This window comes from Pipistrellus kuhlii, unplaced genomic scaffold (assembly GCF_014108245.1).
Source record: "Pipistrellus kuhlii isolate mPipKuh1 unplaced genomic scaffold, mPipKuh1.p scaffold_m20_p_36, whole genome shotgun sequence".
NCBI classification, from domain to species: Eukaryota; Metazoa; Chordata; class Mammalia; order Chiroptera; family Vespertilionidae; genus Pipistrellus; species Pipistrellus kuhlii.
In genome coordinates, this window is record NW_023425536.1 from 3,639,893 (window position 1) to 3,666,638 (window position 26,746).

The 26,746-nt window shown below is 43.6% G+C and overlaps 3 long non-coding RNA genes and 1 pseudogene across 3 annotated transcripts; 2 read left to right on the plus strand and 2 right to left on the minus strand.

Moving 5' to 3' along the window:
- The first annotated feature begins 3,023 nt into the window (after positions 1-3,023).
- Positions 3,024-5,286, plus strand: LOC118732225 (annotated as a pseudogene).
- A 2,447-nt stretch (positions 5,287-7,733) lies between these two features.
- Positions 7,734-21,582, minus strand: LOC123651093. Its single transcript, XR_006739573.1, has 3 exons — positions 21,571-21,582; positions 12,178-12,184; positions 7,734-7,973 (listed from the first exon to the last, which is right to left on the minus strand). It is a non-coding gene; the product is annotated as an uncharacterized LOC123651093 (long non-coding RNA).
- Positions 8,636-10,611, minus strand: LOC118732245. The gene is made up of 2 exons (XR_004992099.2): positions 8,830-10,611; positions 8,636-8,793 (listed from the first exon to the last, which is right to left on the minus strand). It is a non-coding gene; the product is annotated as an uncharacterized LOC118732245 (long non-coding RNA).
- A 3,263-nt stretch (positions 21,583-24,845) lies between the features above and the next one.
- LOC123651100 lies at positions 24,846-25,590 on the plus strand. The gene is made up of 2 exons (XR_006739578.1): positions 24,846-25,026; positions 25,124-25,590. It is a non-coding gene; the product is annotated as an uncharacterized LOC123651100 (long non-coding RNA).
- Positions 25,591-26,746: the final 1,156 nt, after the last annotated feature.

Here is a 26,746-nt window from a genome sequence, read left to right on the forward strand (position 1 = left end):
ACTAATCTTCATGAACTGTGACTCTATCTTTATTTTAAAAAATGAAAATATACCTAGAACACACTGATGTGGGAAGGAAGGTGAAATGAGAATAAAATTGTCTGACAGGTATTTTCTATAATGAATACAAACAAACATACATTTCTGGTTTGTGTAATATGTAATATAGATATATACTTTCTCAAATTAAAACATTTTCACCAAATGTCATTAAAATGCTGACATTAAATGTAAATCAAAGCAAAACTTCATTGAATTAAAGTCTAAAGTAAGTTTCTTGAGTGAAATCTCAAGAGCAGGCTGTTGGACACTGAGGAAGACATAATGGCTCATGGTGCACAGCATGGGGAGGTAAAAGCCATTTGCTCCCCCCTCTCCTCCATTGCTCAGCCACGTGTCTCTGTAAGTGAGTCCTTCCTGGGGACCTGGAGAAAGGCCTGGGAGGGGGCACAGGACAGGAGCCCTAGGAGTGTCCCCCTTCCCTGGAGCCCTCCCAGTCTGTCCCAGTTACCCCAGGACCAGGGCCTGGCCCTCCATGTCTGTGCTTTGGGCATGGCCATCCCACCCTCCATTCTTCCCAAGCCCAGCTGCGCCCCTCCTGAGACAGTGAGCACCTCTGCCTGTGAGCCCTGCCTTCCCCCACTGCTCCTGTTTTGCTGCAGAATAAACAGGAGCCATCAGACAGTTCTCAGTCCTGCTAAGGTTTTACCCAAAACCCCTAGAACTGAGAGGCAAGGCAGGGTTATGCTGAAATACCACTTGGGGTTCCCTGTAAGCTCTTGTTCCTGAACCCCTTGCCCAGGGCCTGAACAGCAGGTAATGGATTAACATGGGTCCAGTCCCTCCCTGAAATACTTATCAGTGTTTTTCTGGTTCTACCTTCATAGTTACCCCCAGGTGCCACAAAAGCAGATAGGATCTGCCCAGATACCAATTAAGACCACGTGAGCTTTGTCCCTCACCTGGAGACACAGAATTTGGCGGCCCCACCCAAGGCTATCCTAGCCAATGAGGCATGGGTAAGAGATGGGGGTGGGGCTGGCCAGGCTGCTCAGGATCCTTAAATGCGAGGCCTTGGGACCACAACCATGCATCAGAGATCCCTGGACCTGCCACTGCTTACTGCACCTTCTCAGCTGCGTCCACCACAGGTGAGTGCTTCTACCGGGCCAGGCTGGGCTAGGCCACCCCAGAAACCAGCCTGTCCATCATCTTGAGGGACAGGATCCTGGCCCCCAGTAGGAACGATTCTCTTCCATTGCTGGGCAGGACACAGCTGCCTGACCACAGCCCATCTGCTGCGGGGCCCTCTCTGCCTGACTGTTTCAGCATCTGGGGAAGAGGCAGGAGTGTGGGTGGGCAGGGGGCAGGGCTGTGTTCCCCCAGGTCCTGCCTGCTTTCCTGCCCCTTGTCCCTGGCCAGTAATCTGAGCCTCAAAAGAGCTGGGCCCTGTGAGGAGGCAAGAACTGGTGTGTATGTGTGTGGGGCGGAGGGGTGTCTCTGAGCTCCATCATGCCAGGTGAGCACTTCCCTGGTTGGGGAAGGAGTAGGGGGATGGGTGGCCCAGGCCAGGTGGGGGAGCTGAGCCCTGGCTGTCCTCCTGCCCACCTTCCCCTGGCTGGGCCTGTAGGAGAGATTCCAGTTCTAGGAGAGGTGGTTGGAAGGCACATCTCACCCTGCCATGCAGTAGTCAGGGAGGAAGTGGGAAGTGGCCACCTAACTCCTGGGACCTCTGTCCCTACCTGGGGTCAGGAGTCCTCCTTAGGGAGGCTCTCCTGGGTCACCTGGGCACTGTTGCTCAATCCCTGGAACAGCCTTTTGCTTGGTTCCTCTTTGGAGCCTCAAAATCCTGACCCATAAGCCACCCTCCAACCTTCTCCCATTAAATGATCTTTGCACATCTTGTTTCCAACCTGGAGTCATTCTCCGCTGCTTTTCCTTCAGTGACTGAATCACATACCTCCATCTGGACTGATTTTCTCCACACAAATCCTCATCCTTCCTCCACAGGCCTTGGATAAATAAGTTCTTGGGAGAGGGAATTCAGCCCGCCTACTTTCTTCATAAGAAGGTATGATGGGATTTTAGAAGGATTGATCTCATCAGACTCGTTTATTTTTTTCTCCTTAGGTGTTTGAACCATGAAAGCTTCAATCTTCCTGGTAGTTCTTTGCTTGGGAATAGTCTTCGCTGCTCCAGCAGTTGATCCCAGTTTCCATGCAGAACCAAATGAACTGTTCGCATTACCCGCACTTCTACTTGGCGCGGTAGGTACCATGTGAAACTGTCCAGAGGGACCCTGAGCAGAAGGATCCATGCTGCTGGGGGTTTACAGCAGAGAGTAGCTTCTTCAACCCAGCTCTTTCCAAGGCCATAACTTCATGTTCGTCACCCCGCCCCCAACCCCTTTAATGACTCAATAGGGCCTGTTGTGTGGGTGCCTGAGAAGAGCTCTCTGACCTATAAACCCTTCCCTGGTCCTGGTTTCTCCTCCTCTCTGTCTGCAAGTGCCCTTGGGGAAGGTGAGTTAGTTTGAAATAGAAATAAACATGATTTATTATACGTTTTCCTTTTAGCTTAAAGCTCTACTGGTAGGTTTTCTCCAGGCAGCCGTTGGCACAGTGGTTAAGACAGCCATTGAGAAAAAACCAGTGAGGTTGGAGACAGAAGTTCCCGCTGATGAGGTGAGTGTGACATGGTTGGCTGGACTCTTGTGTCCTCTCCTAGTTTATTAGCAAAATCATCTCTTGCTTCTCAACACTCTGTTTCCTTTTCCTTGAAGATCGCTGAAGAATTCCAGGCAGGAGATGTAGTGATCCCAGAGCCAGAAGCACGGAAATTGGAAAAAGCCATCGAGGATATCCTGGTGGCCATGGGCTTGGGAGAGGACAGCAACGGAGCGCCTGCGCTGAGGAAATAGCTGTTTGGACCCGCAGCCTGGGAATTTACAGCGTGGCCACCTGCTCACACCCAGGACGGGAGATCAGGAGCCTCCAAAACTTGATGGCAGTTAAGATGCACCATGGATCCAGGGGAAGACAAAGCACAAGAGACTCTATAACAAGGTCGATAACAACGGAAACTGTCCAGAGGGTACCCATGCTGTTGGCAGTTCATTGCACAAAGTAGGTGCTTGAGGCCTGCTCTCCCCAAGACAATGTTTTTATGTCTATGTCCCCACAATAAAAAAAAAAAATTTTTAATGTATCTTATTGTGATTCCAAAAAGTTTGTCAATTTAATTGTAAGTAAAAGTAATTACTAGACTTCATGAACTGTGGCTCCATTTTTATTTAAAATATATATATATATATATATATATATATATATATGCATAGAAAAATCTGATGTGGGAAGGGATGTGAGAGAAAAAGGTTTTTTTTCTAAATGCATTTTCTATAATAACTACACACTTTCAGGTAATAATGTACAATTCTTCTGGTTTGTGTTTCCTAAATACATATACTACTATTTAATACAAACATATATTTTCCTCCGTTTAAAACTTTTTCACAAAATATCCTGTAAATGCTGACATGAAAATAAATCAAAAATTTTTTTAAAGTCACTGAATAAAATAGTCCAAAGTAAGTTTCTTGAGTGAAATCTCAAGAGCAGCCAGTTGGACACTGAGGAAGACATAATGGCTCATGGTGCACAGCGTGGGGAGGTAAAAGCCATTTGCTCCCCCCTCTCCTCCATTGCTCAGCCACGTGTTTCTGTAAGTGAGTCCTTCCTGGGGACCTGGAGAAAGGCCTGGGAGGGGGCACAGGACAGGAGCCCTAAGAGTGTTCCCCTTCCCTGGAGCCCTCCCAGTCTGTCCCAGTCACCCCAGCACCAGGGCCTGGCCCTCCATGTCTGTGCTTTGGGCATGGCCTTCCCACTCTCCATTCTTCCCAAGCCCAGCTTTGCCCCTCCTGAGACAGTGAGCACCTCTGCCTGTGAGCCCTGCCTTCCCTCCCCTCCCCTCCTTTGCTGCAGAATAAACAGGAGCCACAAGAGAGATGGCTGTTCTCAGCCATCCTGGGATTTTAACCAAGCATAGAACTGAGTCACACTCGGGGTCAATACACTGTGGTGGGTGGAGGAAATCCTGTAAGGGGTTTGCCTTCCCCCAGTTTCACTGAGGTATGACCTGTGCTGGGACAAGTGAGGGTCAATTAACTGAGCCTTGACACTCACCGGGAGGCCCACAGAGGTCCACGCTGCTGGGAGTTTATGGCTCAGAGCAGCTTCCTGAGGCCGGCTCTGACCAAGGCCTTCACTTGGTGCCACCCTGTCCTGACTCGATAGGACGTGCATCCCAGTTTTAAATGGAAATAAAGGCCTAAAGGCCATGGCGAATTCCTTTGCCTCTAGAATGAAGAAAGGCATAGAAGAGCAGAGTGGGAGAAGGGCATGAAAATGACTGAACTGCACAATCAGGAAGGGAGATGCCACTTCACCATGGCAATGACTATGAGTGTGGCATCAAGGCTTGGCTTTTTGTGTTTCTCCTCCTAGCATGTTGGCAAAAAGTATCTTGCTTTGCAACACTCTACTTCCTTTTCCTTAAAGACCAAGGAAAAATTCGGGAGGATGGTAAATGGCTTTTAAACGCAGGAACCCGGAAGGGGCAGGTGCTCCGAGGACCCCGCTTGGCTGTGGATTGGAGAGGGAAAGGCCCTGTGACTCCCATGAAGAACCAGGCATGCCGGCGTCCAGCAGATCTCTCCCAGAGCAAAGCCAGCGTGAACCCGTGGCCTTTTGGGTAGACTATGTATCAACATGCAGTCTTCTATTTTTAAAGGAGATTTCAGATAGAGGGGCTCCTGTCAGTCTTGCTATTTGTTTTATAGAATGAGCGCTTTTGAATTTTGTCTTCAGGGTCAGCATGGTTCTTGTTGGGCTTTTAGGGCAACTGGTACCCTTGAAGGACAGATGTTCCAGAAAACTGAATGAGTTTTCTTAAACATCTGGTGGACTGCTCTCGTGCTCAGGGCAATGAGGGCTGCAGGGTGGCCTCATGGATAATGCCTTTGAGTACATCAAGGACAACCAAGGCCTGGACACAGAGGAATCCCACCCATATCTCCCATAGGTAAAAGGGGCTTGTTATTCTGTTATTGTTCCAGCTCTACTTTAGAAATTCAGCACTTTAGGGAACAATCTATTTCTGCAAACTCTATTAGCTTTGTGCAGTTCTCAGTTGATATGGCTAAGGTAGTTTTTCTATTACCACGTTACATGGAGATGTACTTACCATTCTTTACCGCATATCTCTCCATGTATCTCATGAGCAGATACATGTAGTGCCTTACTGAGTAGACACACCAGCTTGTGTGTGTGTGTTTTTTTTAATTTCAAAACAACTAATTGCATGTCTCCTCAAACTTTTTAAATTTAAATTCTTTATTGTCTAAACTTTAAACTCTAAAGTATTACATATGTCTTCTTTCCCCCCATTGACCTCTCCCAGCTGCTCCCATCCCTCAGTACATGCCCTCACCCTGCTACTGTCTCTGTCCATTGGTTTTGCTTATGAATACAAGTCCATTGGTCTCTTACAATTCCACTTTGCCTCTGAGGTTTGATGGTTTGTTCAATGCTTCTATGTCTCTGGACCTATTTTTGTTCATCAGTTTATGTTAATTATATTCCACATATGAGTGAGATCATGTGATATTTGTCTTTCTTTGACGGCTTATTTTGCTTAGCATAATGCTCTCCAGTTCCATCCATGCTGTTGCAAATGGTAAGAGTTCTTTCTTTTTTACAGCAGCATAGTATTCCATTGTGTAAAAGTACCACCGTTTTTTAATCCACTCATCTGCTGATGGGCTCTTAGGCTGTTTCCAAATCTTAGCTATTGTAAATGGTGCTGCTATGAACATAGGGGTGCATATATCCTTTCTTATTGGTGTTTCTGATTTCTTGGGATATATTCCTAGAAGTGGGGTGACTGGGTCAAATGAGTTTCATCTTTAATTGTTTGAGGAAATCCTACACTCTTTTCCACTTTATAACAAACTGGACTTGAAAACTATTAATCTGCAAACTGTCTTGACCTCCTGTTATCAGGGAAGTGAGTGGTAGTAATCAAGATCTTCCCCTTTAACTTTGAAAGAATGGAATCTGCAGATGTAGGCCTGAGAATTCTACTGCCAATGACCCTGACTCCATTAATATTCGTAACCAAGAGAGGCTCTTTATGGAGGAAATGGCAGCTGTGGGCTCCTCTGTCGCGATGGAGGCAGGTCGGTGTCGCTTTCAGTTCTACAAGAAGGTAAGCATTTGCCTTTGTGTAAATTGAGGCAGAGTAACAGAGAAACATTGATGACATAAGACAGGATCGCCTCTTTCTTCAGTGTGCAGACTTCAGTGTGAATTCCTCGGTGTGTGGATTTAACACAGCTGTTCATTCTGTACATGTAATGTCTGTACCTGATGTTTCTATGTGATATAACTTGACCCTTAGCTCCATGTTAAGAACTTCATAAATATGTTTATAATAAATGGCTCTATGATTTGATTGGTATAGGAATACTTTACTTTTTGTCTAATTGTTAGACCTTTCAAATTTACCAAATAATTTTACTCTGTAATTAAATTAAAAAGACCCCTTGGATCTGGTCATTTGTGTTCTGTGCTGTTTCCTTAGAAGAGTAGAATGATAGTGTTTCAACTAGTGGTCTGTTATGCCTCTTAATAAGTTGATTAAAAAAAGATGTATTTCTGATATGTTACAAAAGGGCTTAAATCTCTAACCTAAGAAAAAAGATTTTGGTTTTATTTTTTATATTTAAATCTTTATTGTTGGGAGTGTTACAGATGTGCCCTCTTTCCTCCCTATTGCCTCTTCCAACCGGTTCCTACCCCACCCTGGTTCTTCACCACCTTATTGTCTGTGTTCACAAAGAATGCTTATGGGCATAAACATTCTTTGATTAATCTCTTCCCATCCCCTCACCCATTCCCTCTGAGATTCCTCACTCTGTTCCAGGTTTCCAGGCCTCTGGTTCTAATTTATTCATCAGTTTATTTTGTTCACTAGATTCCTTGTTTGTTTTGATTTTTAGAATCAACTGTTGATAAATATGTATTTATTGCCCTTTTTTTTTTTTATTGTTGTTCATTGGTCAACACTCAACCACTGAGCCATGCTAGCCAGGCCCCTAATTTTCTTGATGTTAAGGAGTTTTCAAATCTAACACCCACTTATTTTCCCAACCTTATTTCCCATTCTTCCCCTTTGTTCATTGTTCACTTCAGCTGACCTGGCTTGGTAATTTTTTCCTGTTGGGAGAGTTGTTCATGTGCTGCAACTGATCTGTTTCCTCCCTTCCGCTGCCTCCGTACCACCTGCCCCAAATTCCCCCGCTGGCAGCCGTCTCTTTTGAATGCCCATAACCATCTGTAGCTCTCTTCCTTATAGCACTTCTCATTTCCACCTACTTCCGGTGTAAATATACTTCACTCTCCATTTCCTAGAGGGCTCTTAAGGATCTGTTTTAATCACTCCCGGGGCATCCTGAGGTTCACGTCTGATTGTCTTGAAAACGGTATTTCTGATAATGTGGCACCGATCCCCCTGCACCGTGGAGACCCCAAGGAGGCCAGGCTGAGCTGGGCTCTTCCGTGTTCAATGAGCAGGTGGACACCTGCATTTGAGTCCATGCTCCAGCAGCTCTGCTTCCCAGAGAGCAGGATTCAGTGAACCAAAGATGAATTTTAGGAATACACCAATCTCTTTGCTTATATATTCTCAGATTTATTACAGTTTTAAGTCAAAGATACCAAATATTTATTTTCTTTTTTCATTTGTTTTGTTTTTCTCCTTTTTGTTGTATCAATATTTGTTGGGGTGACACTGGTTAACAAAATGACACAGATTTCGGGTGCACAGTTCAACAACACATCATCAATACACTGTATTGTGTGTTTACCACCTCGAGTCAAGTCTTCATCCATCACCATTTATCCCTCCTCTACTTTCTGATAGGCAGGGGAAGAACAAAAGGTAGCAAGAGCTTTCTTCTGACTTGTACAATAATAATGCTGTAATTGAAAAAGAAAGAATAAATCTATACAAAGAAAAAAATGATGAATGACTCCATTTGTAGCCTTAGATATGGGATGGAGCATGTAAAGAAAAGGTTAAGTCTTTCTACCTGTACTAGAGGTCTGATGCATTGATTTTGTGCACTCATTGTGGGGAGGGGGGATCCCTCACCCTAGCCTGTGCCTTTTGCAGTCCAGGGGTCCTTGGGGGATGTTCAACGGATGGCTTAATGCTTCCATAGAGGCAGGAGAGGCTCCCACCACTGACACTGTGCTAGCCAGCCATCAGCCCGACTTCTGGCTGAGCAGTACTCCTTCTGTGGGAGCACACTGACCACCAGGGGGCAGCTCCTGTATTGCTCATCTTCCCCCTGGTGGTCAGTCCGCATCATAGCTACTGGTTGTTCTACTGTTTGGTTGATTTGCATATTACTTTTTTATTATATAGGATTACTGTCAGAATCTGACCATAATAACATGTGAGCATGGTTGGTATCTGTTATCATATCACCCTGAGGGTTGCATTAGAACAGTACATTCATGCTTAAAATTTAGTCCTGCAGTAAACTTCAGATTCATTCTGCTTTAAGTCTCAGTGAGATTAAAATACGATATATTAGTGCTAATACTTGGAGTTATGTTTTCAGACCTAAAAGGCAAAGTGAGCTAAAATTGCTCTTTAGTTGATAGTTCATCTTGTGGACAACACCCTTAATTTCTCTTTCTCTCTCTCTCTCTCTCTCTCTCTCTCTCCCTCTCTCTCTCTCTCTCTCTCTCTTTTCTCTCAAACATGGAATCCTCCGAGAAAAGCTCCCATTGTGCTGTGCAGCTGTTGGGATGGGTAATAACGTAGAGTTTGGAGTGGCCACCTGTTCAGTTCAGCCTCTTGGTAGTGATCATCATTTTATTGTAATTTTCTTTGTATCATAGAAGCTAGAACCAGATTAGGGAAAGTTAAGACACACAGCTGCAGGTACACACACACACACACACACACACGCACACACACACACACACCACTCTCTCCAGAGCCTTTGAGTCTCTGGAAGCACTGAGCAATGAAGAGCTGGGGGAGAGCTTTACCATTAGAATCAGTGGTTCCAATACCAGTTCTGCCACATTCAAAGAGTTACTCTGTCTTTTAAATGATCAGTCTCCTCATTTGCAAAGTTGGGGAAATAATGGTATTTAACTCGAAGGGAGGTTAGGGGAATAAAATGAGATGTATAAAACAAGTGCTCAGAAAATGAGAGTTGTTATTGGACAGAGGTGTGAGGAATATTTTAACTCAAAAGATGAACCATACAATTCAGCAGACCAACAAATTACTTTAGGACAGAATTATATTACATCAGTGTTGACTCATTATAAAAAAACATTATTTCCTCAAGTTTGGAGACCAAAATGTTTCAAAACAACTATTCCACATTTTCAGTGAGAAGAAATTCTTTAGCACTTCTTAATTCTCCTCTTCGATTTTATTGAGGACAGATGTTTTTCAGTGAGCACCTTTCCATTTTTCTCTCGGTACTGTTTTTACGTTTTCCCAACTTTCTTTTGGGGCTATGGGTCAGTTTTACAATGAAATCAAAATATTTCCTTAGTTTAAAAAGAAAATATCCTCAGGTTAGTCTTCTCTATATATATTTTTTGTAAAACCTTTTAGATAAAGGGTTTCAAAATCTCTAAAGACAGTAATTGGATGTAACTCTGTTACTGCTAATGAAGGGGAGGGTAGAGTACTTGGTTAGGATGACAGAATTTTAGAGTTTTCTCTGGTTTTTCAGAAAGCTGAAGTCTCTAATCAGCCCAACTTGATTGACAAGGAAGCATATTAGAGGGAATAATGCTAAGTTATTAGATTTTACTAAGTCTGCTCCTTTAGCTCCAATTTGGGTGAATTTTCTGCCGAAAATTGCCCTTTTAGACTGTGTTTGCCCTGTTATAGACTGAATGTTTGTATACCTCCAAATTTCATATGTTGAAGCTCTTATCTCACAGTGTGCCTCTGTGGAGATGGGAGCTCTAAGGAAGTAATTAAGGTTTAATGACATTGTAAGGGTGGGGCCCTAATCTGATAAGATTAGTGCCCTTCTAAGAAAAGACACCAAAGAGTTAGTTCTTTCTCTCTCTGTGCCTGCCCTAAAGAAAAGGCCACAGCAGAAGGAAAGAGCACTTACCAGAAAAATGAATTGGCTTGAACCTTGACCTTGGGCTTCTAGCCTCCATAACTAGAAGAAAATAAGTTTCTGATGTTTGAGCCACTTAAGTCTACATTTTATTATTGCTGCAGGCACAAAATATGTGCCCTGAAACAACTTCAGAAATGAAAATGAGCAGATAAACTAGAGGACACACAAATCAAAGTGATGACCTGCTAACTACACTGCCTGCTGCCTGCTTATCTGCTCCCCAACAGGGCCGAGACCACGCTGGCTCCCCAGCCCTCCATGTTCCCCGCAGATCACTGCGGTGGCTGTAAAAACAGGAGAACCTGAAGGTCAGCCAGGCTTTGGGAAGCTAATGTCTGAGATTTGCTCTGTTCTCAATTGCCCAAAACGTTAGCCACACACAAAGCTTAGCTGGTGGCTTTCCTTGGAAGTCGCTCACATATATGAGACTAGAGGCCCAACGCACAGATTTGTGCACATTGAAAGGAAATTAATTAGAAAGTGGCTTGTGGGGCGGGACTGGGCAAGATGGGCCAGACACACCCTGAAACTAACCCCCCACAGCCCCTCCCTAGCCAGCTGGCCGGCCGCACCTGGGACAGTGCCAGGGCTCTAAGGGTGTCTGCAGAGTGAGTGGAGTGTCCCTCCAGCAGGTGAGGTGCCTCAGCCTAGCCTGCGAGGATTGGGCTGAAACCCACAGTCCGACATCCCCAAGGGGTCCCGGAGTGGGATAGGGCACTCTGCAAAGCTGCAGTCACTTGGCAGCTCCTGAGTTGAGTGTCTGCCCCCTGGTGGTCAGTGCATGTCATACCTACAGGCTAGTCTGCCAGTTGACTGGTTGCTTAGCCATAGAGATAGATAGATAGATAGATAGATAGATAGATAGATAGATAGATAGATAGATAGATAGTAGATAGATAGATAGATAATCTCTACACTTGATGGGGCTAGCATTCCAATGGGGCTGGCATTCTGACGGGCTCCCATGTCTGTCCTACATGCTGCTGTGAGCTGGACATTCAGCCCTGGCTGCTGAGCAGGCAGCCAACGGCTCTCTCCATTGCTTGGGCTCCCTCAGCTTGCACACTGGCTCTGAGAGGAACATCCAGAGGCTCAGTGTGCCAGAAATCCCAGGAGGGGCCCAAGGCCCCTATGACCTGGCCTTAACCCCAGGAGCACCTCTGCTGCTGCACTGAATTTGGAGGACACCCCAGGGCCCAAGAGAAGGGACTGACGGTCTACCTCGTAATGTCAATCAACTTTGACCAAAACTGTAAGGCAAAGAAAGCTTTACTTGGGGCTCATTTTTTAAGAATTACAGTGAGACACAGAATTAGATAGAAGCCAAACTGTGTTTCCAGGGGGAAAGAAATTGACAGAGTTTAAAAAGACAGAAAGGGAGGGGAGGTTGAAAAGGGATTTCACAAGTTGCATTGAAAAAGCAGTGATTGGTGCTGGCCAGCCTACTCACACATGCTACGTATGATTAATTGCTTATGTTTATTGCTGGATTTAAAAAATGTCTTTTTGAATAGAGAGCTCAGTGGTACAGAGCTGGCCACAGAAGCTGTCCCAGTATGTAGCCATTGGGTTTAGAAAAGCTGTTCCAGCCGAAACCGGTTTGGCTCAGTGGATAGAGCATCAGTCTGCGGGCTGAAGGGTTCTGGGTTTGAGTCCGGTCAAAGGCATGTACATTGGTTGCGGGCACATCCCCAGTCGGGGGTGTGCGGGAGGCATCTGGTCAATGTTTCTCTCTCATCGATGTTTCTGGCTCTCTATCCCTCTCCCTTCCTCTCTGTAAAAAAATCAATAAATATATATTTTTTTAAAAAGAGAGAGAGAGAAAGAGAAAGAAAAGCCATTTCATAAGGAGCCGGTGCATTCGCTCAGCTTTCCAGAGGCCTCCTGGCTCCAGTTCACGTTGCTCTCTGAATGGTGTCACCTTTATTTTTCTGCTTTTCTCTCACATTTCCTCTTTCCACCAGGATATTTTCTTAGAAATCATTGATGATCAATTATCAGGAAATATGGATGGATATTGCAATCCATCATTGAAACAGCGACATTGATCTCTTGATGCCAGGAATGTTTATTCCCAGTATGTTTGTCGCATGTGGGAGGGAAAGCAGTGTCCTGAGGGTGCAGTAAGAGAGCATATGGCCCCGTTTTCCCAATAGGATGCCAGTAGAAAGCACCCTCCATGACACATGTTCCTCAGATCAAAGTTCCTTGGTAGAGGTGGTCTCACGGGATTTATTTGTTGTAACATGTCTAGGCATTGTGCCGCCATTACTCTAGCAGTGGCTGTTAGTCATTGCTCAGTGAATCTGTCAAGGGACCTAATTAAGGGGGCCAATCATAATCATGAAAATCAATATCATTGATGCTTGTAATATAGAATAAAGCTAGGTCCCTATTCTTACCATCAGCCAGCTACATCAATCTGTCCAACACAACCTATAGGGTAATGTTCTGTCTGTTCAAGGATTTAAACGTTTTGTTTCAGAACTTCAAGCTGTTGCACCACTTTACCTGATTTTTAACAAAGAAGCAATGTCCCATGGGGCAAAGGACTGCCTCGCTTGGCAACCAGCACATTACAGGCCTGTGGTTTAGGACTATTTCAGCCAGAATGCCCATTATTTCTTGCTGTTCTGATAGAGCAGTTGCAGTAGAATTCCATGGTTGTGCCGCCAGAAGGATTTCTGGTAGACTTTTCTATTTCAGCTATTCAATGCCAAGGAAAGAAAGCTCTAGTGAGGGCATATCGAAGGCCTTGCTGATATATTATAGGGCTTGGAGAGGAGAGAGGCCTGAAGAGGCCATGCCCCAAATCTCAATTTTTGAGGGGTCCATTTTGGTTGCAGCTTACAGACAAAAGAGCCTCGATTGGGGATAATGGCAGAGGAAGAAGATTCTTTCTGATTTCGGCATCAGATACTAACATAACAATATCATAGCTGCCTCACCATCAGGTTGGCAAGGCGATACTAACATATGTGGGTTCCACATAGAAAGAAACACCCAGTGCCCTCAAGTGAGAGTGGATAATGGGGCTGAGGTAACTAATCATGTTTGGGTATCCTTTTTAAATGATCATCATGAGTGCCTGAGTGAATACCCTGAAGTGTAGCAACAGGAGGATTAGTAAGTAATACCTGATTTTGGCCCTCTTGATTAAAACTGAAGTGCAGCCTTATGAGGATAGTGTTTCCAATAGACATAATGTAGATGCTGGGGTTGGAGATCCTAATGTAGATCTTAGTCTACAGGTAGCACACTGTGGAAAGATTGCACCATCAGCTGAGAGTTGGAGTTAAGAAGCCCTGTAAGTGCTTTACAGTAAATCAGGAGGTTTCCTTTCGGCAATGCAGGTGTACACATTCCTTGATCTAATCTCATGGGTCTGCTGGTCTGTAATCATTTCTAAATGAGGCCATCGGTCTTTGCCTAAAGGAGCAGACCTTGGGTTGAACAATGCCAAGAGAAATGCCTCAGAGCAAGGCAGATTAGAAGACTCACATGTTCTTCCAACTGAGTTTTAATTGTCCTCATAGTCATTCCGCAGGAGCAGAGGACTGGGGAGGATAAGCACAGTGGAAAGGCTGCAGAATCGGCAGATCTTGCAGATTATACAACGTGTCCAGAGAAAGGAGTTGGTGCCTATGGGGCTCCGACAAGGTTCCCAGAGTGGGAAGTTCATTTGTGGGAGTTTTTTACTTACTGCTGAGGCTGTGCCGCTGTGGCCTGGGGATGCTTCCACCCAACAAGAAAACGAGTCATTACTAACACATACCTGTATTCTGAATATGGGATTGACTAAATAAGGTCCTTGTGTCAGTTCTCAAAGGGTCCTAAAGGCAAGAGAAAACTCCCCCATGGAAGTATGAATGAGCTTCCAGACTTGTGCTTTGGGCAGACTTAGCATTTGTGGTATACCTGGGTTCTATCTCTAGCGATGTCTCCCAGCACTATTGCTTTCCCCATAAAACGATGTTGTCAGTGTCCCAGTGAGTTAAGTGATGTACATATGTGGTGTTGTATGCAATCGGAAGGAGTGTACAGTTGTTTGGACCTACTATAAGACTCTTTTGGGGTAAAATTTGAGCCATGTTTCAAGCATGTTTTTCTTTCTATTTTATAGAACAAAAGGTTGTGCTTCCATAATGTTATCTTTGAAATCTGCAAGTGCTTCAGCCAATAGCTCCGGTGCTTTGTTGGGGTCCTAGGTTGTTTTAATGCTGCTAACTTAACAGCAATGCCACCAAATGATTACCTCTAGTTTTATTGGTGTATGTCATTGAATGTCCAGGGATTTCTATGATTGCTAAAGACTTAGGCAATTGGACAGCCTCTAAGAGTTTTAAAACATAAAAGTTGTCATCTATCTTTTGTCCAGAAGAAGTCAAGATGTCTCTGTCTGCAGAGCATACAGAAGTCAGGGGCAGCACCAAAGGTGCAACCTGCTGTCAGTATAAATGGTCACCATTCTACCGTGGGCCAACTGCAAGCTCAGGTGGACGCAGAGAGCTCAATTTGTTGAACAGAAGTTGCCTAAGGCATTACACTGGCCTTGGTGGTTTTATTCATACAGACAATTGCCAGCTAGATTGGGGCCTGCTTCACCATGAGCAAACCAAACTAATTCAACATTTTAAGAGGTATTTTCCATAAATCAATCTGAAGAGTAAGTAGTCAGTCTGTTAAAGTTAGGGAGTCATGAGGGGGTATTGTCCAAAGGCAGAGGAAGGAGAGTAGTGACACAGTGAGTAAGAGTCATGTTGGATGAAGACAATAAAAGAACTCTGAAGGCAGAGAGTCGCTGAGTATGATGGGAGTGAGGTAGGGCTGCCACTGAATGAGGCACATGAGGAGTCCGTGGAGCCCATGAGTACTTCTGAACATACTGCAGTGCTTTGGTGATGGCCACCATAGCTCTCACTCAGGGAAAGAGGCTTTGATAACCAAACCTAATTGTTGACTATACTACCCAATGGGCCTGTATTGGCTTCCATGTTGTCGGATCAAGACACCTGAAGCATTCCCTTCCCTTTCATAGACAAAGAAGAAGGGTAGTTGATAACTACAAGGTTCTTCTCCCCCAAGCACAGGTAAAGCTGACAGAGGTACAGATCCTTGGCTCGTATTTTTGGATACTGAGCAGAAATGCCCTGGTGAAACCCTGTAGTCATTCTTGTGTTTAGGAACTCTTAAGAATGGCACAGAGCTCATCTTCAGTCCACAGGCTGTAAGAAATGAGGGCTGTTTCCTGGGCCTGATCCGACATCTGACAGGGTAACTTTACATGGGGCAGTAAGAGCAGGGGTTCCAACGGAGCCATCAGAATAAAAAGGGAGCTTAGTGACTGCAGGGCAAAGAAGGGGACAGGCAGGCCACTCAGGAGCAGAAGTGGCAGATAATGAGAGGTCGGGAGGATACTTACAAGTTTCCTCAGGTTTAGTCAGCCTCTGAGAGAGCAGAGAATTTGCTTCATTTTGTTTAGAATTTGTGATTGGGGGAAAGAAAATTCTGAGCCACTTACACTTTGGGGGTCTCAAATGCCAATTAAAATTGGTGATTAATACCAAACCTACTAGCTTTTGGTGGAATTCAGCTCTACTTCAAGAAAAACTACTCTATGTCACATACAGAGGCTCTTTCAAAGCTTACTGTGTTAGGTTTCAGTCACCAGAACATGAAAAAAGTATGTCTAATGCAGAAACCAGTCCTTAGAAATAGGATATTATTTAAAAAAAAGTCCATAAAATGGGCAATGGGCAGTGCTGTAATACGGTAAGTGGCAGTAAGAAAAGTTCTGTTCTTACTAAGCTAAGAATTTGAAAGTATTTGTTACAGGATGGTTGACCTATCACCCATTGTACCTGGGATATAGAAAACTGCTAACCAGGCTGGAAATCTAGGAAACTGCGGAGAAAATGTAGAACGTAGGGATGGATTGATGACTCCTACAGCCTTTGCTGAGCTCCAGTATGTAAATTACTTCTTTTACAGAGAATTCTCTGCATACTAGCACACCTGGAAATGGAGGAAAGGGAAGAAAAAGTGGTATGAAAGACCCTTTCTGAATTGGAGTAATTGAAGATGTCTTAGATTCTGTCCATCTTTTTACTTGCAGATTTTGAGATACTAAATTCCCTGCCCCTAGCTAAAGGGGGAATTGAGAATAAGGTAGGACAAGAGATAAGATAAGGATAAGAAACCAGAGCTTTTGTTTTGTTGTTTTACCTGGGGCTTTTAAAATATGAATTAAATTATTTTTTTTCTTTTTCTTTTTTTCTTCTTTTTTTTACTTTTTAAACTCTTCATCCATTTATTTCACTTACCACCAGAATCTGGCAACCAGCCACCAATCTGTTCTTATATCTATTAGCTTGTTTTCTGTTTGTTATGTTTTGATTTATTTTGTATTGAATATTCATGTATTAGATTAACCATATGGTATTTGATTTTCTTGGTCAAACTTATTTCACTTTGAGTAATAGTATCAAGGGCCATCCATGCTGTAGAACAGTGTTTCCCAAACTTCTCTCATGATGAGAATCACCTGGTGGAGTTGTTAAAATACATATTCCTGAATCCCAACTAAGAAGTACTAAACTAGAATTTTGGGGAACATATAGGTAAAATTGTGCCACTAGTGCCACTAAGTTAAGTATACAATTTTACCTATATGTTCCCAAAAATTCTAGTTTAGCACTTCTTAGTTGGGATTCAGGAATCTATATTTTAACAACTCCACCAGGTGATTCTCATCATGAGAGAAGTTTGGGAAACACTGCTGTAGAAAATTGCAAAATTTTATTGTTTTTAATGCCTGAGCAGTGTGTGTGTGTGTGTGTGTGTGTGTTATGGGATAGTCAAGTTATGGTAACAACTTAATTGTCCATAAATCAATGCATGGGTAAAGAAATTTTTTCTTTTCTTTTATTTTAAATATATATTTTATTTATTTATTTTTTACAGAGAGGAAGAGAGAGGGATAGAGAGTTAGAAACATCAATGAGAGAGAAACATCAATCAGCTGCCTCTTGCACACCCCCTACTGTGAATGTGCCCAGAACCAAGGTACATGCCCCTGACCGGAATGGAACCTGGGACCTTTCAGTCCCCAGGCTAATGCTCTATCCACTGAGCCACAACTGGTTTCAGCAAGAAACTTTTTCTTATGCAAAACACTAATTTGAAAAGATCTGTGGACTTCTATCTTTATTGTCGAATTATTTACAATATTCAAGATATGGAAGTAACCCAAATGTCCATCGTCAGACTAGTCAATAAGAAAGATATTATTAGAGAGAGACCATATGGTATATAATTTTCCTGGTCAAACTTTTTTCACTTACAACAATACCACCAAGGTCCATCTATGTTGCAATATTTCATTTTTCTAATGGTTAGCATTATCACATTGTGTGTGTGCATGTATGTGTGTGTGTGTTATGGGGTAATCAAGCTATGGTAACAACCTAAATGTTCATGAATGAATGAATCAATCAATCAATCAACTGTTTCTTATTCAAAATACATATTTAAAAGGTATATGGACCTCTATTTTCATTGCTTCACTATTTGCAATAGCCAAGATATGGAAGAAACCCAATATCATCAATAGACAATGATAAAGAAGATATGATATCTATACAATAGGCATAATCCAACACCAGTGAAGTACTTAAAGACAACAGTAGTCACTTCCGTGTTACTAGGCCTTTGGATTAAATGTTATTTAATCAAGCACATGTCCACTTTCAAGTGAGAAATTCTAGGTATGGCTGGCTCTGTCATCACCTGTGTTGCCTCACTTAATTTTTAACCCAAACTTATGAGATTGTTGGTATTCACCACATTTATGGTGAATAAAACCAAGGTTTGGAGAAGATAGATCATTAGCCCCAAATTTATATCTGTGAGAGATGATGTTGGATTTATCTGCATTTGGGTGATAAAACCATGAAATCAGAAGTTAAAAAATAATAAAATGTTTCAATTTTGTCTCATTTTTCCATACCCTATTTTAAGGCAGACAAGGCAATAACATACAATGGTTTTTAAATAGAAGCTTTTTCATTGCTTCTCCTATCCAAAATGAAAAGCAAAAGTCTAAATCAGAAGTGTTGACCTAAAAATAAAAATCCAAACCCGTGGAGAATTTTTATAAAAGTTTATTTGAACCAGCTGACAACATGTGCTGGGGAGCAAGATCTCACGTGCTCCAGAAAATAAAAGTTGTGCGGCTTCTTCTATGAGTTTGAAATTGAAAATGGGATGTAAGGGAGAGTACATGAAGGTGCAGAAAGCAAGATGGCAATGTGACTGCAGGATGGTTAACAAGATCATGTGCTCTCCTGAGGGTGGTTAGCGCTTATCACAAAGATGTGTTCATCTAGATGCAGGGCTTGCTTGAGTCAAAGATAAACCTTTTAATGAAAGTTAGGTACCTGGGATGTGACTACCCACCATGACCTGTCCACTTAGGAATGTATGATCAGATCACCCAGTTAAGGGGTTACTTTACAAAGAACCCCTTTTTCATGAACAGAAAGTTCAGCCAAGTATTAATTCTTTTCCCATTTCATTAGCTGGGCAGAGCCATCAAACTATCCATGCTGAGGTGGCAGTTCTCCGTGGCCCTCGCTGAAGGGTTTTGTGCCTGTGGGGTGTGACTCCTACATCTTCAGGGTGCTCAGCAGTGGTGAGCACAGCAGTAGTTTACCATCTCACTTTACCACGCTGGCACTCTTCGAAATCACCTGGGGAGACGTTTGACTAACACGTATATTTGCCACATGCTTGTCTTTACTACTTCTCCACAAATTGTTCCTCTTTCTCTTGCATTTCCCTGGAGATCTATCTTGGGAGAAGAACAGACAATTGTTAATCAACCTGCTGGACTACAGCAATGTTATGAAGCATCATAGAGGGTCTAATATATTCCCCTCTCTATGTTTTAAACAGAGATATGGTTCTCATATGAGAAAGTTCACCAGATAAGCATATATCAATACAATCCACTAGTTTTGTTATATTCACAGAAAGTGGAACGATGGTGGCCAGAGGCTAGTGGGAGGGAGACATGGAGAACTGTGTTAAATGGGTGCATATTTTCAGACACAAGAATTCAAATGCGAGTGTACCTAATGCCACTGAACTGTACACTTAAAATGGCTTAAGTGGTAATTTTATGTTATGTTTATTTTACCATTATTTTTTTAATATATTTTATTGGTTTTTTACAGAGAGTAAGGAAGAGGAAAAGAAAGTTAGAAACATCAATCAGCTGCCTCCTGCACACCTCCTACTGGGGATGTGCCCACAACCAAGATACATGCCCTTGACTGGAATCGAACCTGGGACCTTTCAGTCCGCAGGCCAACACTCTATCCACTGAGCCAAACTGGTCAGGGTCTTAGCATAATTTTAAAAGAAAACATGCCCAAGAGATAAAATGCAATAGCTGAGTGGGCAAAAGTATTTTCAAATCATATATCTCATAAATGAATAATATCTAGAATATATAAAGAACCCTAATAACTCAACAATAAAAGGACAAATAACCCAATTTTTAAATGGGTAAATTATTTGAATACCTATTTTCCCAAAGAATGTATTCACAGATGCATAAGTACTTGTAAAGATATAAACATCATCATTCATCAGAGAAATGCAAATCCAATCCAAAATGAGACACCACTTCTAACTATTAGCAGGGACATAATTTAAAAGTGGACAGTGGGATGTATTACAAAGGATGTGCAGGTATCAAGACCCTCACAACGTGCGGAGGGGGTGTGAAATAGGAGCCACTGTGGGAAGTGGTCTGGCATTTCCTCAAACCCAAAGGGGATGCCATTCCTTGAGGAACACCTGCCACACAGCCTCCTGTGAGGCAACTGCCTGAGGGCAGGGCCCCTGCAGGAGCAGGTGAACTATCTTATGGATCTGAGACCCCAGGGGAACTGTAAAGCTACAAATCAGAAGTCTACTTACATCCCGTGATCACTGATTGGGATAAAATGCGTGGTGTACTCAAAAAATACAGCTCCAGTGATTTAGAATACAATGTAATTTTTAATCACCTAAGATATTCAGGTTCCAGTGTTTGAGAGAGGAGAGCTTCTTATATTCTCAATGATATTATAATAAAATTCAAATGAACTGATTTTTAAAAATTGTATGGGGTTGCCAAGATTATTCAATAGAGGTAGGATGATCTTTTCAGCAAATGATGTTTGAAAATCAAATATCCGTATGCAAAAGAAAAAAAATTCGACCTTTACCTTAAACCTATGCAAAAATAAACAAAAATGGATCAAAGACCAAAGCATGAACACTAAAATTATAAACCTTAAAATGAAAACACAAAGGAAGAACCTCATAATATTAAATGTATATGTAATTTTGCAAAAAAAAAAATACATTAAAAGAATAGGCAGCCAAAAAAACTAAATGTTTTATATAATCAAATAAAAATTTTTAAATATCCATCTAATGTCACTGTTGACATAATAAAATGGAAACTCAGAGGATTTGGGAAAATTCTTGCAAATCATATCAGATTGGAAACCTGTTGCAATGCTGTTAAGAATTTAAAATTGTGCAGCCCCTGTGGTAATCATGGAAGAAAATAAGCCCTGAATTTTCAATCCTGGCCAGTTTTGCTCAGTGGATAGAGCATAGGCATGTGGACTGAAAGGTCCCAGGTTCAATTCTGGTCAAGGGCATCTACCTTGGTTGCAGGCACATCCCCAGTAGAGGGTGTGCAGGAGGCAGCTGATTGATATTTCTCTCTCATCTATGTTTCTAATTCTCTATTTCTCTCCCATCCTCTCTGTAAAAAATAATATACACACACACACACACACACACACACACACACACACACCGTATTTTCCGGTGTATAAGACGACCCCCTAATTTTACAGTCAAAACATAGGTTTAGGCCTATATTCGCTGTATAAGACTACCCCCCACTTCAAAGAAAAGACTTACTTTGCCATCAAGATCTGCAGGTAATTTTTGTGCAGTTTTGGTGTTTTGCCTCCGATTTTCGATTGACTTTTTTTCATTTCAAAAGTTGTCTTATACGCCGGAAAAAAGGGGTGTGTGTGTGTATGTGTGTGTGTATGTGTGTGTGTGTTAAGCATAGAATTTCAGACCCAGCAATTTATCCCACTTCTGGATTTGTACCCAAAGACTTGGAAGGAGGAACTCAATCATTTGTGCAACTATGAGGACAGCAGCATTATTCAAAATAGCCTAATGTGGGTGTAAGCCATATGTCCATCCAGGGATGACTAGAGAAACAAACATAACACATTTACTCACAAAATATTATTCACTTTTAAAAAATGAAAATTCTGACATGTGCTAAAATATGGATGATCATTGAGGATATCATGTGAAGTGAAATAGCCAGGTACAAAAGAAAATACTACATGATTTCACTAATGTGATATGCGTAGAATAGTCAAATTCATAGAGACAGAGAGTAAAACATTTCTATGTTATTGCCAGGCACTGGGGGAGGGAGGAATGCAGAGTTACTGCTTAAAGGGGACAGAGCCTGACTTTGGGGGGAGGAACAGGTTCTGAACGGAGGGTGGTGAGAGCTGAGGACAATCTGCACGAGCTTCATGCCACTGAACTGTGCCCTTAACAATGGTGGCAATCAGTAGTTTTATGTTATATCTACATCGCCAAAGTAAAAATCAAAATTATATGTGTCATCATGGTTCTAGAAAGTTTGTAAATCTAATTGTAAGTAAAAAATAGGTACTAGTCTTCATGAACTGTGACTCCATCTTTATTTTAAAAAATGAAAATATGCATAGAAAACACTGATGTGAGAAGGCATTTGAGATAAGAATAAAATTGTCTGACAGGTATTTTCTATAAAGAATACAAAGAAACATACAACATTTGTGGTTTGTGTTCCCTAAATACTTAACAATAGAAATTAATATGTAATATAGATATATACTTTCTCCATTTAAAACATTTTTACCAAATGTCATTAAAATGCTAACATTAAGTGTAAATCAAAGTAATACTTCATTGAATAAAAGTCTAAAGTAAGTTTCTTGAGTGAAATCTCAAGAGCAGCTGGTGGACACTGAGGAAGACATAATGGCTCATGGTGCACAGCGTGGGGAGGTAAAAGCCATTTGCTCCCCCCTCTCCTCCATTGCTCAGCCACGTGTCCTTCCTGGGGACCTGGAGAAAGGCCTGGGAGGGGGCACAGGACAGGAGCCCTAGGAGTGTCCCCCTTCCCTGGAGCCCTCCCAGTCTGTCCCAGTCACCCCAGCACCAGGGCCTGGCCCTCCATGTCTGTGCTTTGGGCATGGCCATCCCACCCTCCATTCTTCCCAAGCTCAGCTGTGCCCCTCCTGAGACAGTGAGCACCTCTGCCTGTGAGCCCTGCCTTCCCCCACTGCTCCTGTTTTGCTGCAGAATAAACAGGAGCCATCAGACAGTTCTCAGTCCTGCTAAGGTTTTACCCAAAACCCCTAGAACTGAGAGGCAAGGCAGGGTTATGCTGAAATACCACTTGGGGTTCCCTGTAAGCTCTTGTTCCTGAACCCCTTGCCCAGGGCCTGAACAGCAGGTAATGGATTAACATGGGTCCAGTCCCTCCCTGAAATGCTTATCAGTGTTTTTCTGGTTCTACCTTCATAGTTACCCCCAGGTGCCACAAAAGCAGATAGGATCTGCCCAGATACCAATTAAGACCACGTGAGCTTTGTCCCTTACCTGGAGACACAGAATTTGGCGGCCCCACCCAAGGCTATCCTAGCCAATGAGGCATGGGTAAGAGATGGGGGTGGGGCTGGCCAGGCTGCTCAGGATCCTTAAAGGGGAGGCCTTGGGGCCACAGCCATGCATCAGAGACCCTTGGACTTGCCACTCCTGACTGCACCTTCTTAGCTGCGTCCACTACAGGTGAGTGCTTCTGCCAGGCCAGGCTGGGCTAGGCCACCCCAGGAACCAACCTGTCCACCACCTTGGGGGGCAGGATCCTAGGCCCCCAGTGAGAAAGATCCTCTTCCATTGCTGGGCAGGACACAGCAGCCTGACCACAGCCCATCCGCTATTGGGCCTGTGCTGCCTGACTGTTTCAGCATCTGGGGAAGAGGCAGGAGTGTGGGTGGGCAGGGAGCAGGGCTGTGTTCCCTCAGGTCCTTCCTGCTTTCCTGCCCCTTGTCCCTGGCCAGTGATCTGAACTTCAGAAGAGCTGGGCCCTGTCAGGAGGCAGGAACTGGTGTGTGTGTGTGTGGGGGGGGGGGGGGTGTCTCTGGGCTCCATCATGCCAGGTGAGCACTTCCCTGGTTGGGGAAGGAGTAGAGGGATGGGTGGTCCAGGCCAGGTTGGGGAGCTGAGCCCTGGCTGTCCTCCTGCCCACCTTCCCCTGGCTGGGCCTGTAGGAGACATTCCAGTTCTAGGAGAGGCGGTTGGAAGGCACATCTCACCCTGCCATGCAGTAGTCAGGGAGGAAGTGGGAAGTGGCCACCTTACTCCTGGGACCTCTGTCCCTACCTGGGGTCAGGAGTCCTCCTTAGGGAGGCTCTCCTGGGTCACCTGGGCACTGTTGCTCAATCCCTGGAACAGCCTTTTGCTTGGTTCCTCTTTGGAGCCTCAAAATCCTGACCCATAAGCCACCCTCCAACCTTCTCCCAACCTAAATGATCTTTGCACATCATGTTTCCAACCTGGAGTCATTCTCTGCTGTTTTTCCTTCAGTGACTGAATCACATACCTCCATCTGGACTGATTTCTCCACACAAATCCTCATCCTTCCTCCACAGGCCTTGGATAAATAAGTTCTTGGGAGAGAGAACTCAATCTTTTTGTCCCACCTTCTCTCTTCAGAAGAAGGTAAAATGGGTTTTTAGAAGGATCGCTCTCATCAGACTCAATTATTTTTTTTCTCCTTAGGTGTTTGAACCATGAGAGCTTCAATCTTCCTGGTAGTTCTTTGCTTGGGAATAGTCTTCGCTGTTCCAGCAGTTGATCAGCGTGTCCATGCAGAACCAAATGAATTGATTGGATTGCCCGGAAGTATAGTTGGTGCGGTAGGTACCATGTGAAACTGTCCAGAGGGGCCCTGAGCGGAAGGGTCCATGCTGTTTGGGGTTTAGAGCAGCGAGTAGCTTCTTCAGACCAGCTCTTCCCAAAGCCATAACTTCATGCTCCTCCCCCTCCCATTACTGATACTATAGGGCAGCGTTTTTCAACCGCTGTTCCGCTGCACACTAGTGTGCCGCGAGATGTTGCCTGGTGTGCTGTAGGTGCAGACAAGAATTTTATAATTTTTCACTATTTTGTTTACTTAATATTTCATAATAAAGTAATTATAAAATACTTCCTTTGTGTTTATTTGATTCCTATTCAAGAGAATTACTTTATATATAGTCAATATAGGCACAGAGTTAAATTTTTTAACATTTTCTAATGGTGGTGTGCCTCGTGATTTTTTTCATGAAACAAGTGTGCCTTTGCCCAAAAAAGGTTGAAAAACACTGCTATAGGGCATCCCTGTTGTGTGGGTGCCTGAGAAGAGCTCTCTGACCTATAAACCCTTCCCTGGTCCTGGTTTCTCCTCCTCTCTGTCTGCAAGTGCCCTTGGGGAAGGTGAGTTAGTTTGAAATAGAAATAAACATGATGTATTATATGTTTGCTTTTAGCTTAAAGATATATTCAAAGCTGTGATCCAGGCGATCATTGGCGGAGTGGTTAGGACAGCCGTTGAGAAAAGACCAGTGAGGTTGGAGACAGAAGTCAATGTCCCCACTGATGAGGTGAGTGTGACATGATTGGCTGGACTCTTGTGTCCTCTCCTAGTTTATTAGCAAAATCATCTCTTGCTTCTCAACACTCTGTTTCCTTTTCCTTAAGATCGCTGAAGAATTCCAGGCAGGAGATGGACTGATCCCAGAGGCAGAAGCACGGAAACTGGAAAAAGCCATTGAGGATATCCTCGTGGCCATGGGCTTGGGAGAGGACAGCAAGGGAGCACCTGCAATGAGGAAATAGCTGTTTGGACCCGCAGCCTGAGAATTTACAGCGTGGCCACCTGCTCACACCCAGGGTCTGGATGTGAGATAAGGACTGAATATTCAGATTCCCGACTCAAGTACCGGCTTTATTTCTCAGGAGCCCCTTTAAAATAACCACTAAAGTTGAGCCTTAAAAAAGCTCACCCCACCACCTTTGACGCTATAATGGGTCCTTACTATGTGCTCTCTCCCCTCCTGTTGGTTTGTGACCTGGGCTGGAGGGCAGCACCTTCCCCCAGCACTCTGTGGCTCCTCTCTTCCCCTCCCCCAATTATGAGACCTGTAACTAATAAATCTTTGACTTTACTTCTTTTGTGTGAGTTCATTCAAACCGCCTTCAATGAAAACCACACCACAGTTTTCATTTCTCCAAAGTGGGAGCTGGGGGGCTGTGGGAGCCACCTGCTGACCCGGGGGTAACATGGCTCCTCCTCCAGCAGTCATAATCCGCATGTCCCTAATTTAATGCATCAGCTAACAGGTGTGCCCACATGCAGCAGCTCTCTCTCCAAGGGGAAAGCAAAAGGAGCCTGCCATGACAAATGGGGAAACCCTACCATTTGTGACGACAAGGGTGGACTGTAAAGGCATTATGCCCCATGAAATAAGTCAGCAGAGCAAGTAAAATACTGTGTGATCTCTCTTCTGTCTGGGATCCGACAAACAATCCAAGAAACTTGGAGAATCAGAAGTCAGTCTTGTGGTTTCCAAGGTGGAGGTGGAAACAGGGAATAGGAGGACGGTGGTAAGAGGCAGGAATTCCAGGTGTTAGACACTCAGTGTGTGGGATGGAAGGTATAGCATGCTGACTGACCACCTCAGCTGTCAGGTGTAAAGGAAAGTCATTAAGGAGGTAAATCCTAAGAGATCTCATCACCGGACAAAACATTTCCCTTTTTTATTTTATTTTTTCATTTTTTTATCTACTTGAGAAGATAGATGGTAGCTGAATCTAATATGGTAATTATTCCACAGTATATGGACATCAAACCATCATGACCAATAGCTTAAATGTATGTAGTCACATGTGTCATTATTTCTCAATAAAATTGGAATAAAAAGTAACACATTTTTAATAACATGAAATTGTGTCCTTTCTAGGGTAGACTGTTGACCAATATACAGTTTACCCTTGGAGACTGAGAGCTTTTCCATTGGTTTTCTCAGTCAGTGTGGCTCTTGTTGGGCTGTTAGTGTAACTGGTGCCCTTGAAGGACGGATGTTCTGGAAAAGTAGAAACTTCCTTTCCTGAGTGAGCAGAGCCTGGCTGACACCCTCGGTCTCACGGCAGCGAGGGCTGCCACGGTGCCTGAGGGATGACGCCTTCCAGGGTGTGAAGGCCAGTGGAGGCCTGGACTCAGAGTTACGCTCTCCGTCCCCTGCATGGTAAGCAGAGCTGCTTACGTCCCCATTCCAGCTCTGCTTGGGAACTATAAACACGTTCAAACATTTTAGATTGTGG